An 18,699-nucleotide genomic window follows, 5' to 3' on the forward strand; every position below is an offset into this window, starting at 1 on the left:
AGAATTTTATATATTTTGGGGGATTGTCAGAAAATAGAGGGGATTGTCTTTTGAAACAATATACTATATTTTAAAAATAATTCTCAATGTATAATTAATACTAGGAAAATTCATTAGTTATATGCAGCAGATATTTATCAAGTTCTGATAGGTATAAAGCATTAGTTAATTAATTAATTTATCATGTATTGAACATTATAAGTAGAAGGTATTTTTCTGTTATCAGAACTTATGGCAAGAAAAAATTTTTTCTCTAAGCAATTTCGGCAGCAAGGAGATAGAGGTTGCTATAACACAAAAGTTGTGTAAAAAAAAAAAAAAAAAAAGGAAAAGAAAAAAGGAGATACTGCCCAAGCATGTAAGGAGTATACAATCTATTTAAAGAAAAGTAAAACATGAAGTAGTACAAGACAGTGTGAAAATGTCATAGTTAGAGGACAAATGAGTAGAGAAATTGAAAATAAAATGTCAGGTAGATAATAAAAAGTGCATTGAAGGAAAATATTATTAAAAAGTGGATCAGTTGTTAGCTAATGATATGGTGCTATCTTCTATTGAGGCAGTCCCAACAAAATACATAAATGGAGTCTTGATGGAGGAAAGGGCTATTTAACAGTAGAGTAACATAACTACAGAAACCCTAGTCATGGGGGAAGGAAGACACTTCTCTCCATTAAAGAAATTTAATCAAAGATAACTGAGGACAGTAGTAAATCTGAAAAACTAGGTAGAGGTCAGGAGCCAGATCATTCAGATACACCACAATAATGACTTCAGGTTTTCTGTGCTTTGTTTTTTAAGATAATAGAAGTTACTGGAGCATTTTGATAAGAGCATGATGCAATTTTATATTTACTTGTCAAAAATAGAAAACGAGAGTGTAGAAATTGTAAATATAGGGATAGCTGTCAGTAGTCTACTGTAGTTTCTCACTTACAGATTTTTGGTATTTTTCTAAAGTGAGGGAGTTATAAATGCAGCAGATGTGAGATATATAGAGAAAGTAGAAAATGGGCACTTATTGATTGCTTATATGTGGATTGTTCAATAATCAGGAAGGTCAAGGTTTGTTTCAAGAGCATTATAAGCAAAAAACCATTAAAGATCCAATTCTTAGTCAGAGGAGCACTTCAGAATTGAGCACAGAGCCCAAGCAATATCCGTACACAAGTGAGTCCCTGATCTGGCTGAAAGAGCAGGGAAGAAGGTCTGACAAAGTCTCCAGGATCAGTAAGAAATCCAAAAATAATTTGAGAACAGTGTAAGTATGCAGGGTCAGAATCTGAAACAGTACAAAACACAAGAGCAAATTACTTGGTTCAACAATTCACACCCCTTCCTCAAACTGATTTATTTTTAAAGAAATAGACAAAACCAAAAAACAGAAAACAACAGAAACAACAAAAAACAATTCATGAAATAATAAAATACTGAACATTTGAGAGTGATTAGATTCTGATGGTTATGCAACATAATGCTTAGAATTACCACACATATTGGTCTGTTTTCCTGGAAAACAGTGACAAACACAGTAGTGCAAAAATTAGGGACTGAACTATCTAAAAGTGTTCTCAATCTATTTAACTCATACTTCCCTTAATAATAAGAAACAGACAAATGTGAGTGGTGGAAACATGGGAATATGTGAATGATTCTATAAACAGTGCCAACCCTGCTTACCCCCATATTATTTCTTTTAAAAAGAAATTTCTTGGGGCTGGGACTGGGGCTTAGTGGTAGATCACTTGCCTAGCATGTACAGGGCACTGGGTTCGACCCTCAGCACCATATAAAAATGAATAAATAAGAAAAATGTATTGTGTCCAACTACAACTGAAAAAAATATATTAAAAAAGAGAAATTTCGTGTCACTCTGACTTTTATCAATAGAGTAAGCTACATTCCTCAGCAAAAATCTTCTCCTTGACAATAAGAAAAATCTATGTTAACTGGAAGGAGAAAATTTTATGATTGTCAAACAGACCAAATTCCAGAACTTGGGGAGAAAAGGATAATTTCCCCTAACCATAAAACCTGTTAAAACAAGTTCCAATTAGAACATGGGCCAAAGTGACTCTAAATTGCCTTGGATATTTAGCATGTCATTATAATAGTAAATCTCCCCTTCATGGATGAAGACCACTTATAGTGGGGACTTGGAAGTCTGATATAATTTGTCTGTCAGTTAAAAGGCAAGAGGTGAGCCTGTGTGGGACTATTTAGAATCTTTGAGACTTCTGATCAAACTGCAAGGAAGGAAGGGCATATGATCTTTCTCCTCTCTGAGATGACCCATTATCTCCCTTGTGAGCATATCCCTTTTCCCTTTTCCTGTCTCTTCTAATAAACTCACACCTGCTATTCTGAGCAACATCTGAAATCTTTCTGCGTGACCACAACAAGAAGTAATCAAGTATTGTCATAAGCTGTCTGAGCTCCATAGTGGACCATTGCTCTGTACCATCCTCACCAAGAACTTCCACTCAAAAGGAAGAATCCATGCTTTCCTTATTCACTGGAATAAACAGAGTAAAGCAATTTAACCAAAGCAAAATATATTTTGCTATTCACTGAGATTTTATATATTATTTTAGGATATTTATATATAATATACACATTATATATATATATATATATATATACACACACACACACACACACACACATGTATAAGTGTGTTCATATACATATGTAAGTGCATGATGTATGTGGTATATATATATATATTATGATATGTATACGATTAAAATATATAATGAAATAAGATTAAAAATATGTAAGATTAAAAATATATAATGAATATAATAAGAAAATTCAGTACATACTCAAACAACAGATAAATCAATGCAAGCTTTCCCACTGATAACCCAAATATATTTTATAAATGATGGCAAAGAACTTTTTCTTATAAATAAAATTTAATTTTGGAAGTATCAAAATCATAAAACAAGAGGATAATAACATAATATTATGATCAAAAATTAATTACATTAATTTATTTTCAAAAGTTGAATCAACCTTGTATTCCTGGAATAGATTACTCTTTGTCTTAATATATCATTTTAATGTATATTTATGGCTTTTATTTGCTAACATCTTGGTAAAGAGTTTTGATGCTATATTCACAATCTTTAAAGCAGATTTATATTGCTATATGATTTAGTCTGACATTTGACCTACCAGTGTCCACTGGGTTTTTTTTTTTGTTGTTGTTGTTGTTGTTTGTTTGTTTGCTTGTTGCAATAGTGGTAGCAGATAAGGATACTACATGTAAACTCTAAAAGACCCCTAAAGAAGAAGCACAAGATGAATATTGAAAATTTTTGAACCTAGGTACACCATCTTTTGAAGATAGTCTCTATTGAAAATCAGTTTCTGGTTTACTAATGGACTCTAATAGAGATTTGAACTTTATCCACTAAGTTTTCATGAAGTATGATCTTCTCATTGAGCAGGGTATTATGACTCCCTGTGCCATAAACTTGAAAGATTGATACAATCTTTGATACAATAGATTCACTATTGAAGAGTGAACTAGATTTGAGCATGCCTTAAACACACAAAAGAATGGATAATTAGCTGTCTGGTGGGTCTCTATTCTCTCTATATTAATTATTTCTCCTGCAACCCAACATAAATTCATTTGAGGAAATTATTATTAGAAGAGATTATACAGAGCCATATCATAACATTGAATCAACCAATCCTAATTACTAAGAGAAAGCAAGGCTGCTATACAGACTGATTAAGCCTGCAATGCAAAGGATTTCCGAGTTGCTCTTTGGTATTCCTTTGTCCAGTGGCACAATTTAATGCAATGCTATAGCAAAAGAGACCATATGTAGCACCGATTCTTTGAGAGTAATATTTATGAAAAAGTTTCAAGTGAAAAGTCATTGACATTTCTTTGAGTGTCCTTTGTTCTTTCAAAACAACTATGTTCTGTAAATTCGATGATCAACACTCTTAGGAATTAAAAAAATCATATTACTGTACATTCTGGAGACTTTGATGTACTTCCTTGGAAATGATGGCCTTTCTTTTGATTCACAGTAATTACATAAATATCTTTGGTGGATAGTAGCCACATTCAGGGAGCATGGAACAAAATGGTTTTTAAAAGTCAATTTCCTAAAGGATATATGACAGAACTTATAAAAATCAAGGCACTAACAGTGGATCTTATTAACTGTGGACAGTAGGAATCATCTAACATTCCCAATCACTCACTTTAGTATGAAGAATATGACATATCATATTAAAGCACAATTTTATAAATATGCTTCCTTGTTGTTGTCATTAATTGGTCAGGTATGTATTGCTGTTGAATTTTTTTTCTTGAAATCAAGAATTCTAAAATTCATCAACAACAGCAATACAACACAAATAATAACAAAAATACAGTAGTAAAAAGTGTTCTATTATTCTAGTTACCTAATTAGTGCTGTTTTTAACTGAATGAATTTTCTGGTTTCTTTATATTAGATATAGTGAGGTGAATTTTTATTTTCTGCTTTCATACTAATTAGATGGAAAACTTACCAAAGTTATTGTCAGGTTGATGGAAGTGACTTAGGAACAAAGAACCAAGCAGCCCCCAGGAGCTGAAGGAACCACTTATCAATTAGCAGGTTCTCCTGGCCAATCCTGAATCTTAGCCAGCTCACCCGCCCCCTACCAACTCCAGTGGAACAAGGGACTCTAAAAACCCCTTTTCCTGTCCCAAGCCCTCCCTTCCTGCCTTAAGCCCCATAAAATTTTAGTCCAGTAGAGCCCCTATGTAGTTTCTCCTCAGATCCTCTTCCTGTCTGCTCTGAGGGTCTGAAAGTTCCCCCCAGGAGTAAAATCTCAATAAAGCCTTGTTCACCGGCCTTTTTAAATCTGCTTCCTTTTGGTTGCTGCCATTGCCTGACCTTACAGTTATGTTTTCATGTGGTCATTCTAAAATGTGTGAAGACAAAACACAAAAGAAACTGAATGGGAGATTCTGTCATTACTTACAAAAATTTCTACTCTTCATGTAGTCATCTATTGTGGGTAATTCAACTTTAAGATATAATATAAATATGAAACTTAAAGGGTGCATCACTTCAATAAGGAGCACCAAAAATTCCTCTTCTTTTGTTTTAATTTTAGAATTTGTATCTAACATTAACCTTCTTAAAATATTTTAATAAGATTCATTCATTTCTTATGTTCATTTTCAATTCTTTTGCTGGTCATCATTTTCAGGTGTTTAGATTTTCTTTTTATAAGAGTATCTTTAGCTTTAGGAAAAAGTGGCTAAATAAAATAATTTAAACTTCAAAGTAGCAAAAATGTCCAGTATGAAGAATGTTAAATTTTAATTCTGTCCTTTTCTCATATGAACAACTCTGTTATTTTCTAGCTGTTTATGAATATACAAGTTTAGAAGTAGAAGAATCCATGGAATCATAAATACTTCTGACGAAATGATCAGTGGTTAAAATTTAAAAAATATAAATTTAAAAAAATAAAAAAAAACTGGAGTGAGTATAAGAGATCTAGGTTGTAGGATTAGCTTTACTTTTATTTACTTAAATTATATGTAATCAAATTCTCCATAAATAAATTTTAAAAACTAGTATATTCTTAATTCTTAGTCTTTTCAACTGTGAACTGTGAATTTATTTGTTATTGGCTCTATTTCATATAGCAGGAGTAATCCAGGAATGCAGATATCCAGGGAAGAATCACAGAGCAGCATTAAATAAACTTGGCACTGGAAAGAATACATAGGGTGATTGGCTCAAATTTCTAGCTACTTTAGTTGTTAGGCCTTCAAGAAAATTATAGATATTTCAAATAAAAATAGTTATTTTCCGACAGCCACAAGTGAGGGAATATAGGTCACTCTCTTTTACACAAATCTGTAAATATTAATGAGACTTTTTTTTATTTAAAGGGCCTCCATGCTACATTTTTTTTCCTATTTGAGAAAACTTACAGGTTAAGCAAGTGAAATGAAATTAGGTGGCACTGGGCCTTTAAGGGTATTGAATTCAGTTTACGGTTAGAAATCAAAATATCAAACGTCTTAAATGAAGATATTTTAAAGGAAAGAGGAAATACTATTGGTGTTTGGGATTTTAAAATAAGAATTAGATCTAGTTCAGATATTTTTGTCTGTAACTATGCTTGTAGACATATGTACACATACATTTAGCAAATATAAATGTAAATTATCTGAGTGAAATAGATGTCATGATGTAACAATTCCATAGAAAATTAACATATTAGCAAAGACTACACATTATCAGACAAAATTTTACTTAGGAAAAGTTAAACATGAAATTATTAGGTTCAGAGGTTAGCACGAATAGAAAATGCCTCCACTAGAACAATTATTATTTTAACACTGTGAATTGATTTCACCTCCTTCTAAATTATTTAAAATAAAATTTGCTACTTTATAGAGTGGCACTGAACTTTTCTGCATCATAATTCCACATCCTAGATTTTATATTTCAACTTTGAGAAAGGCTTTCTATATTATTCATACAAAAAAATGAGGCTCACATAGATCATCAGTCAGTCTAAAAGGACTATTAGAAATAACTTGCAATCATTAAATGTAACCTGTCAATTCATTCAAAGAAACTCATTCACTTTGAGCAAGTCTGCAGTTTATAAGTATACTAGAGGAAGGGAGGTAAACAGAGAAACAAGAGGATTAAGATAAGATAAACTTTCCCACTCCTCATGCTTTCCCTGTTCTGTTATACAGCTAGCAGGACATTCATGGTACCATGGTCACAGTACAAAGAGAAATATAAAATGTTCCATTCATAGACATTTTTCCAAGTTGTTCTAGATTTTAATTGGTAAAGATAAGACTCTTGGAAGTAGAACATGGTTGTTTGGAAAAAACTACACAAAAAATTAAACCATCTCATATGAACTTGATGTAGTACCTATTTTATAAATATATAATATGTATGTAATCATATGATGTACATAGTGTCAATAATGATAATCCTACATATAATAGATTTTGAAAAAGTCATAGAAACACAAACTGTATGAATTGACAAAGGACTTAAATATTCTATAATAAACTAATAAAACTGCACATATTTAATAGAACCCAAAAATAATCTAGTACTATTTGGTCTGTGAAATACATACTTGGGAAAATTTTGATCAACAAATGAAGTTGTTAAGCTAAAACCTTATTGTTATCATATGAATTCAGAGTTCTTTTCAGGTCTTTGTCTAAGAAGAATGTATGTATATATGTATATTTGTTAAGTTCTATAATGCTCTAACTATACTAGAACAGTACAACAATCTATTATTTGACTATTTTTCCTCCCCTCCCATAGCTTGCAAATTTATGCAAATAAATCACAGAAAATGTAGGTAATTATTAAAAAACATTACATTATTTAATTAGTAACAAATACAGCCAAAGTAAATTAAAATAACTTAATATGGGAGTTATGATTCAGTGCTGAGTTTTAACAAAACTGTGTCCTTTTTCTAATTTTCTGACATGCATATATCAAAACTGATTTTATTTATTTTCATTACATTTTTCTGTTGCCACAGTTAAGTATATTTAGTCTTTACTTTGGATCATTTAGAATTCTACTCTCTGAATATGCCTTATCATTAATCATTAATACCTATGAAATATTGGGAGTGCATTTTATTAACAGCAAAATCATTGTTATATTAGCTTGTAAGTTCTGTTTTTATAAAATAACACCTGCAGATAAACATCATGTTGCTTTGAACAACATTTATCATTATGTCAAAGAGCCATCTGGAAAGGAAAATAGTAACACAAATTATTATGACCATTATAAAAACCTGCTTTCTAGGCAATTAATTAACATGAAAATAACAATATAAGATCAGTAAACTTCCTCTGTGTGTTAGTCTTTGTAGCTGTCACAGAAATATCTGACAAGGACCATTAGGAAACAAAATGATTTATTTTGGCTCATGGTTTCAGATGTTCAGTCCATAGTGGACTATTTCTCTGGGCCAAGGTGAGGCAGAATATTAAGGCAGAAGGACAGAGTGAAGGATTGCTGCAGCCACCAAGCAGAGAGAGAAAAGAGGCAAGAGACTAGAGGAACGATGAACCCTCTAAATGCATGCCCCCAGTGACTCACCTCAAACACCAACACCCCATCTGCATAGAGTTACTGAAAAATTACTTCATTCATACTACGATGAATTGAATAATTTAGAACTCTCAAAATCCAATCATATCGCCTCTTAATATACTTGGAATAATGAGTTTTTAGGAGAGAAACTCATGTGCAACCTTAAACTTCTGTCCCTTCCCTTGAAGGCTCATACCGATTTCATAAAGCAAAATACATTTAATCCAATTACATGAGTCGTTACAATGTAAGAAGTTCTAATATTGCCCCAAAGTCCAAGTCTAATATTTCATTTGTGACTCAAGAAAAATTCTTGGCTGTGAGCTCCTATAAATTTCAAAAGCCAGTTATGTATATCTAATATATAATGGCACAGAATAAATATTTCTATTCCAAAAGGCAATAAAAGACCACAGAAAAAAAGAGATGGAATCATCATAAAATGACTAAGCAAAATGAATCAGTCTCATAACTCAACTATAGCATCTAGGGAACATGGTGGCAATATGTGCTCTCCAAATGGGATGGGAAGTCAGTCCTGCCCTTTTGGTCTTGCCAGTCGCAGTCCTCGTGGCCTTTCTTTTAGGCTGGCTCACTCTGAACCCAGCAGCTTTCCTCAATAGATAGATCTAACTGGCATCTCTTAATTTGAAGATTCTCTATTCATCTTTGGCTTCATTTTCACACCTTCAGACATTATTCTCTCTGGGGTTGTCTGCAGGGATTTGGACCCTGACATACTTTGCCTAGCCTCCCAGTCCTTTCATTGAAATCTTAGAGGAAGTCTCCATGGACCCCTAACTACAGCATTCTGCATTTCTGCAGAATCAACACCACCTGAATGATGCCAAGGTCTGCTGTCACCTTAAGCAGAAGGCAAACTGCCTCAAGCCGCAATGACCTATCAGTCCTTGGGTAGCAAAGCATTGTGAAACAAATACTGGGGAAAGTAATGTTTACCCTTTTTGAGCAGGATACTCCCAAAGGACTCTTAAATGAGTTTTCACTTTTATACCTTTGAACCTGCAATAGATGTTGTCTTTCAAATTCTTAAGAGGCCTTCCAGTTTTCTTTCATATTGACTTTGTGTACAGTATTTTATTTTTTCTTTAGTACTGGTAATATCCTCAATAACCACAACTTCCTTGATCTCAATTTTATGTCACATTTCTGGCAAAACTGCTAATTTTTAAAATCCTTCATCTCTGCTTTCTGTTCCTGATTCTCATCGTAAACCTGGCTAAATATACTGTCAGTAATATCCATGCCATTGTCTGAAGGCTCTGTTGCCTTAATTTCTTCTGATTAATTAGTCCATTGTCACAAGCACTCTATGGGCTGTGTGTGGACTATGTGGCACATAGTAGCCTAATGAGGGGAGAGGTCTGGCATTGGGAACCTTCTGTGGCAGCCCCACAGGTATTGATTACCTGATGAAGGTGAACTTCCCCCTCAAGCTCTGCCAGAGATCCCACACAGCACCTGTGATGGATTTGACCTGCCAAGATGTCAATCAACCTGCCACTGCAAGATATCATGAAGTAAGACTCCACCCTTGGAACCTTATCCCTGCCTTTGATGTACCCCCTTAAATAAACCCTGGAGTCATCTTTTCTTTGTCTAGTTCCAGAACGCATGTGGACTAGATCTATGAGGGTTTTGGCTTTTGTAAATACATTTCTGAATATTTGTGTTTTGTTATTCACTAATTATTTGAGATTTTAGCGTGGGTTAGATTCTCCTGGGCAGGAAGAAGAAACCCCCAATGAGATGCTGTTCATCGACCCCAATAGTCCATCACTTTTAAATTAAATTCTGTACAGTTTTAAGACGTGGGCAAAATGTTGGTAAATTCTTTGTCAGCGTGTAACATAAATGGCCCTAATTCAATTCCTAAGAGTCCTTATTTCTCTTTGAAATCTCTTGAGCCCAGTTGTTATTATCTGCATTACTATTTGCATTCTGGTTTTCTGGACTCCCACCAGAAGCAAGCTTTAAGCTCTGATTTGAAAATTGAATTTTCTTCAGACTGTGTTGTCAAACTTTCCAACCTTCTCCCATAAACCAGTTCCAAAGGCGTCTGAAACATGAGGTCAGGATAGTCACAGCAATGACCCCACTTCTCATTCCAATTTCTGTGTTAGTCAGCTTTTTTTTTTTGCTGTGATCAAAATACCCAACATGATCAACTTTGAGCCAAAGTAAACTTTTCCTTCTCTGAGTTTTAGTTCATAGTGAGCCAATTCCATGGCTTAGGTCTAAAATGAGGCATAATAACATGAAGAAGGGCATGGTGGTGAAGTGCTACTCCACCCATGGAGGCACAGGAGCAGATAAGGAGAAAGACAAAGGGACCACAGGAAAGATGAAACCTTCCAAGGCACAACCCCATTGACCCACCTCCTCCAATCATGCCTCACCTGTCTACAGTTATGACCCAGTTAGTTAATGCAAAATAAAAGAGGCTGATTATGTTATAGCTCTCAAAATCTAATGTCTTTACCCCTGAATATTCCTGCATTAAAACAAGAGCTATTGGGAGATACCTCATATCTAAAACAGAAGATTCTCATAAGAAACTCCCTATCCTCCCCAAACTACCATGTTTTTCTTTCCTTTCTTAGGTTACATTCTGATACTTATCAGTATGAATCATTTATATGAATAACATTTGTTCTTATTTGTAATGACATTGTATTATTTTCTTGGGAAGAATGTGAAAGATATTTTGATAGTGTTATTCTCCTTTCTCTTACTTCATTTCTTCTTGTCTTCATTAGGCTGTTAAAAAATAATAGTATGGTTTTTATATAATGTGAATATATTTCCCAGTAATACATGTGTTAAAATCTAATTCATACTCTAAAATACTTCAAGGGTGAAAACTTAATTTGACCATAATGTTTAGAGATGAGTCTGTTATGAGATAATTAGGATTAGATAAATTATCAGGTAGAGCTTCTGTGATTAAATTACTAGTGGCTTTACAAGAAGACAGAGAAAAGGCCTGATGTGGTGGTACAAGCATGTAATCCCAGAGCCTCATGAGGCTAAGGAAGGGGGATCATAAATTCTTGACTAGTCTGGGTTTTTTAGGGAAATGTAGGAATAATATATGTGCAAAGATGGCCAAATAGTGCTCAGAAATAAAATAAGTAATTTAAACAAGGGATTTGTTTCATCTGATCAAATATAATACAAAGCTGCATACTTGAAATCAAGTGGTATTGGCAAAGGTATAAACAAATAGTTCAATGGAGTAAAATTTAAAAATTGAAGCAGATTATGGTATATGTTGAAATGATATACAAGACTAAAAAATTACATAGAGTGGGGAATTATAATACTGGATAATTATTTGTAAATTAAATTTTTATGTATTTGCAAGGTAAATTTTACAAACTTAATTTTAGAGGGATTATTAACTTAGTATTTCCATGAAAGGATCAAACATTATATATATATATATATATATAAAATAAGTATAGTACTTTCCACAGAAGCTAAAATACATTTGTCATAAAGACCATTCAAAACATTTGGAAGACATAGAAAAAATAATGGGGTAAAATAAAATACAAATACAAAAAGTGGTTCACTGGACATGACAAATCTGACATTTTATACTCAAGTTATAATAAATAAAATAGGGTATGAAGGACTATGAAAAGTTAAGATGGAGATAGACAACATGAAATAAAAAATGGCCAAATATAGGCATAATCAAGTGACATGGAATTACAGGGAAGAAATTTCCAATTAGCATAAATATAAAATTAGGTGCTTAAAATCCTTTATAGAAAGAGAAACTACAAATTTAAAATACTGTAAAATACTATTCCTCATCTGTTAGATTTGTGAAAGTCCCATAATTTGAGAAAACATTTGTTAGAAGGACATTGGGGACCCAAGACCTCCAAATAAAATTTGCTGGAATGTGTTATGGCATAATCTATTTTGTTCAGAAATTGGGTAAATAGCAAAATTACACATTTAAAAACACTTCTAGAAATATATAGTCACATGTAAAGATGAAATGGTATGAAATTATATACTTAAAAGGCTTAAAGATTAAGACAATACTAAATATAACTATGATTAGAAATAATACAAGTTTTTATTCATAAAGTCTATGTGACTAATTTTTGTGCATTTTATATACTAAAATTATGTACCTATAAATAGAAATGATTTCTAAACAAATAAAGTATTATTAAAAATAAACTTAAAAATAAAGATATGTGTCATATTCAAATATAGAACATAAGTATGATAAGTATATAGACTTCCTGAGTAAATCTATATTTTTTTCATGTCAGTGATAATGTTAACTAAATTTTCCACACAATTTAATTGACTACTGATTATAAATTTCATACATCTCAGTAAAGGCACAGAATTGAGAATTAAATTTAAGAAAAAAGCTAAATAAGATATATTAACATTCCCTTATTGTATACCAATGCCAATTAAAGCTATAAATAATTACATTACAAGAAATTAATTAATCAATGAAAACAATAATGCAGTAATTAAAGATTAGTATTTTATATAACAAATAAAAATAAAATTCTTATTAAGACAATTTAATATTATTGTAGATAATATTCAATTTTTGACAATAGTGAAAAACTAGATGACAAAATTTTTGAAGAAAAATCTACTATATTATTGTTCATAATGCTGAGGTGAAATGTATAGAATCTTGTTCAAGAGTTATATAAATATAAAAAATAGATTTATTGTTATGAAATTGAACTCTCACTGAAAAGAAAATAAACCTATACAAAAGACAATATAATGAGTTAAAGATATCAAAATTTTAAGAAGATTTTTCATATATGTAGATAAAATAATTTATACCTAGAACATAAATGCTAAAATAAATTGATAAATGTGATATGTCAATAAAAAGTGAATTGCTAAGGAAAATAGGCAAAAGAAAGAAAAAAGCCATCTTAGGTAACTTAATAACAAAGAAAAATTTATTTCTAGAAATTTTATTACCTTTATTCTTAAAATATATCCCTAAAAGAAAGACTTCACACTATTTTTATAGTCTATCTATGAGGCAAATCACATCAGTCACTTGGGTTATGCTATTAGCATCCTATTATTTCTGCCTCTTCCTTTATTTTCTTTCTTCATTCTATTCTGAATATAGTAACTAGATATTTCTGGTTGCTATTTGCTATCTTTGTCCTGATAAAGCAAGGAATAACTCAGCCTCCAAAATCAGGTGAGCTAATCTCTCAAAATTAGTATGATTGTGTACCTTTCTACATATATATTCTATTGGTTCTGTTTCTCTAGAAAGGCCTGACTGACATAACTGACCATTGCTCCACACTTTCCATAATGGTGGCTCCAGAATCTTCAATGTACTTATTCATTTCCAACCTCCCAGGTATGCCAATCTAGGGGTAAATACTCCTCTTTCCAATTCTCAAAACATATTCCCCAGTTTTTCAGAATATAAGGAAGATGTTGGTTACACTTGGTTGACACAAATGTTTCCAGACTTTCCTCTTGAAAGTAAACTATTTTTTTCTCTTTGATAAGGAAGGATATCATTTTCTGCCATCATATCTTGAAATATGTTTAGAAATATGATGAGTCACAGAACTGTTACTAATGTTAATAATTTCTATAGTGTTAAAATTTCTTTCAGGGCTGCAATAAAATAGAAATAATTGAGTGACAACTGACTGAAACAAAACTTGATATACCAACAAGTATCAAACATCAAAACCACATGTGCAAAAGAGGTGTAAACATTGCTTTCTGGTTGTACCAGTATTTCATGACTACTACAACAAATCCCAATAAATTTGGGACGTTAAAACATTAGGGACTTATTCTCTCACAGTCATAGAAGACAAAAACCTAAAAGAACTGGACTTTAAAAATGAAATTTGGGAATTTGATTCCTGAAACCAAGGGCAAAAAGAGAATCCTTAAGGACACAAAAAAGAAAGTTCATCTTCTGTCTCAAGGAGTGGTGTTGAGGGAGATATCCCAGAAGAATTTACAAAATCTCCCTTTTAATTTTTTTAAGATAATCAGATTTCAATTTAAAGGCCAGAAAGTTTTCAGCCTCTGAAAATATAAATAAAAAAATGGGGCTGGAGTTGTGGCTCAGAGGAGGAGCGTTTGCCTAGCTCTTGTGAGGCACTGGGTTCGATCCTCAGCACCACATAAAAATAAAATAAAGGTATTGTGTCCACCTGTAATTAAAAAAATATTTTAAAAAAATTGCCACCCCTTTACCTGCCACTCTGTCCTTTGAACTCCAACCAAGGAAAGGTCAGAAACTGAAGGTAAGTAGGAATAAGAGGAAAGAAAATAGAAAATAACCCAAGTAGTTCACAAAAGATGAACTAATTGAGTAATTCATTTGAATGAATTTTATGACACTAAAGAGAAATTGAAGCAATTAGATTTAATAGATTGTTTTCAATTACCAGTGAAAGAAAGTGTATATTTGTATGCACATATAATCTTTTTAAGAAAAATTTGTATTCATAAATCATAAATATTACAATGTTTAGATTTTTGCTAAAAAGTAGCAATTTCAGTGGCCAATGTATTAGTGTCTCATATTTTTGACAGATAACCACATAAAAATTAACATTTTCTTAATGTGTATTATGTTTTATGATAGTTTAACCCTCTATTAGTACCCCATTAATTTAAAGATCACTGCTTGTGTTTGTTTCTAGCAATTGTTAATCAGGGAAAAAATCAATTTAACAACGAGGGGTCATAGATTAAATTTCAACACTAATATGTTTGAAATCCCCATAATAATAATTCTTATGTCATTCAAGATATGAAGCTTCTTATTTTCTAAGGTAATCTATTCACCATTATATTTCTAAAAGTTGGAGTTATTTCACAAATAAGATCATAGGAAAACATGATCAAGCACTTCCTGTTCATATACCATCAAGGACATAATTTATTTCCACCAATAACCATGTGAAAATGATAGCAGAACACATCACTATTAACCATCACAAGCCCAGAGGCTCTAGATCTTAAAGTGAGTTGCTTCTCAGGTGCTCACTTGAAAATTCATAGAATATAAAAGACAGAGAAAAAAGAAAGATATCTCAAAATATGGTTAGCTACTAATAGTATTTTTTTTGCCATTGCATTATATAGTAGAGCTCGTGTCTAGCATTTAAGAATTTGCAGCTACATTCCATTATCAAAGACATATTTGTTAAAACATGCATATAAAAGGATTTGTAATTGAAATACAGCTTTGATATATTTAATAGGATGTAAAACTGCCATCCTATTTTAATAAGCAATGTTTTATGTGCATTAGCAGTAATATAATAATGCCTCTTCCGTGTGCTCTTGCCATTAGCACTTTTTCCCTCCCTTTCTTTTAGTTAATCTTAAAACTTTAATGTAATCCAAACACATTAACATCTTTTTCTCCCTTCACTGTTCTTGAACAGAAGGAGCTTTAAAATGAACTTTCCATAATTGAAGAATAGTTACTGCATAACTTGATCATTTTCCCCCCAATTCTGTCTGCGTGGTGATTCATGTATACCCTTTTCAGCCTTAGAATGCTTATGATCACTGAAAATGTTGGACAAGGGCTCAAAATAGCTGGGATACAAAAGAAAAAAATTGGCAGGGAAAAAAGTTCATGCATTTAAGAGAAACTCCATTGTCTTGTGGGCTATTAGGCCAATCCATGTCTGAGGCATTGATTTAATTCAGAACACTGTGAATACACCACTTTCTGAATTAATGAAAGCAGAGTTATTGGTATTGTTATAAAAATTTAATAGAATCATCTCAATTTTTCTTCCTCTGTTTCTGAAGATTCAGACTGTATTGTTTCACTTTATAACTTCTCAGTATGCTCCTTAACATTGTTCTTGAAAAGTATAGCATGTGGGAATATTTCAAGAAAAAATAATCAGGTGAATGGAAATTGCCTAATTAAATTCCCCAAAAGAAGTCTTATCTAGATAGAGTTTAAATATGCACACAGTCTATAATAGAAATATAGAAAGAAAAACTCTAACCTTCAAGTATGATAATTATTTATAGTATAATGGCTTCAAACTTTGAGCTTTATTTAACTACAACACAAATTTAAATTTTTCTTTTCTCTCAGTAATAATTCTTGCTATTTTTTTAGTTATTTTCATGATAGATAAGCTGGACATGCTGAATTTATAGATTATTTGGTTGATTCTCTCATTTGACCCTTTTAAAAGATAGGTGTTTGGACCAGATATATTAACCAAAAATTATTTTATAAATTAAATAAGACCTTACACTCCAAAGGAATAGTCCAGTGTTGAGGCTACATTAAGGATACCAATAATGCAGCTGGACATTTTTAAGACACTTGGTAATTTTTGTTAGCCTAGAATTTTCCTGTATCAGTGGCTTATTGAAACTTAAAGCTTATATTTGATCATGAATTTGTACCTCTTGGTTTCTCTGTCTACAAAAATTAGTTGTTGTTGTTTTTATTAAACAAAGTTGCTAATTTATGACAACTGAAATATTTTCTTCATGTAAAATTGAAAGATAAAAACTACTTCATCTATGTATTATCATATGTAAGCTTTAGAAAATAAATGTCCAGTCTATTTCATTAATTTCTTCAATAAATATTGAGTATTGCACAGAATGCATATATTACTCATAGTCACATTTTAATCAGATATAGAACAGAGAAAAACACTTTTAATAAATATGACACTGCAGGATTTTTTTTTAATAAAGTGCACATCATGCTCTTCAACAAACTAACATTGACTCTCAATAAGTTCTTAACAAATGTATTGAATTTCATTTCAGAACTTAAATACTTAAAATAGATAATTAGTTCAGTATCTTGACCACAAATAATAGGTATTGTATTTTCAATTCTATTGTACCTTATTCAAAAGTTTTTGATGCCTTTTGTATTAATTAATAGTAAAGTGAAGCTTCTGGGGGACTTCATATTCAAACCATAAGAGTCAAAGTTCAGGGGAAAAGGGAATTACACAGAAATGCAAATATGTGTGGAATTTAATTGTTTTAATATAAATATATATTCTATTTTAGGTAAATGATGGATGGATGGATGAATAGCAGATGCAAAGATAAATAAATGGAAATATTTATTCTCGAGTTTCTTATAAAGAATTTTTGCTGACAGAGATCACTCAGAAAACTTGAAATGGAAACACCATTTGACCTAGCTACCCCACTCCTTGGTTTATACCCAATGGACTTAACAGCATACTATAGGAATACAGCCACATTAATGTTTATAGAAGCACAATTCACAATAGCTACAATGTGCTGAGTAATGTGGAACCAATCCAAATGCCCCTCAGTAGATGAATAGATAGGGAAACTTTGGTATTTGTACACAATGGAATATTACTCAGCAATAAAAGCAAATAGAATCATGACATTTGCACATTTGTGACTGATACACAGTATCATTGCAAGTGAAATAAGCCAATCCCCGAAATCCAAAGGCCAAATTTTTTCTCTGATATGAAGATACTAATTCACAATAAGGTGGGAGAGGGCTAGGGAAGAATAGAGTTACTTTAGGTTAGGCAGAGGGGAGCAAAAGGAATGGAGGAGATGTGAGGATAAGGAGGATAGTAAAACTAATAGAACATATTACTGTATGTGCATGTATGACTACATGATCAGTGTGATTCTACATAATGTACAACCAGAAGAATGAGAAGTTATGCTCCATTTATGTATGATGTGTCAAAGAATATTATAATGTCATGTATAACTCATTAGAACAAAAAAAAGTTTTGGTTTTATATACAGAAATTGTTTAATAACAAAAACTTCTTTCAGAAAATGGGAACATTGTTCCTTAAGTGTTATTTCTCATAATCCAGGCATCCTAAAAAAGATAATGTGAAATACTGATTCCTAAAATTTTGAATTTTATTTGTAAATAATTTTTTTAAAATAGAACATTAAATAAAATGTACACATGAGAAGTCAGAAAATACAAAAGTTACAAATTTTTTAAATAAACTTTTGTATTAGATAAACAAACTTGTTTTGTCTTTTTAAATTATTTATCAAGGAACAGTGATCACCTAATTATAACCAAATCAAATTCAAAAGACGAATACAGTGACACAGCACTATACCATATCCAATCTAGAAATATATGAAAATGATAATATGTCATACAAAGAAGGGTTAATTTCAGCAATAATAGTTGAGTTTAATATTCAATAACTAATTTAGTTAATTCACCATATGAAAAGACTAATAAAGACAGAAAATCAATGATCATCTCCACAGGCACAGTAAAAAAAGGTGGGGGGGGGAGAATTAAAAATCATAGTAAAACTTAATGTACATTCATTACAAAATATCTTATCAAATTGAGTATCGAAGTGACATTCCTCAATCTAATTAAAGAAATAAAAGAAAACATATTTTTAACATACTATTCCATGGCAAAGCACTAAATACTTTCTTCAGGTTTAAAATGAAGTATTCATGTCTGCCTTCAGTATTAGTATTCAATATTGTATAGGAG

The sequence above is a fragment of the Spermophilus citellus genome, assembly GCF_964194105.1.
Source record: "Spermophilus citellus genome assembly, chromosome: 16".
NCBI classification, from domain to species: Eukaryota; Metazoa; Chordata; class Mammalia; order Rodentia; family Sciuridae; genus Spermophilus; species Spermophilus citellus.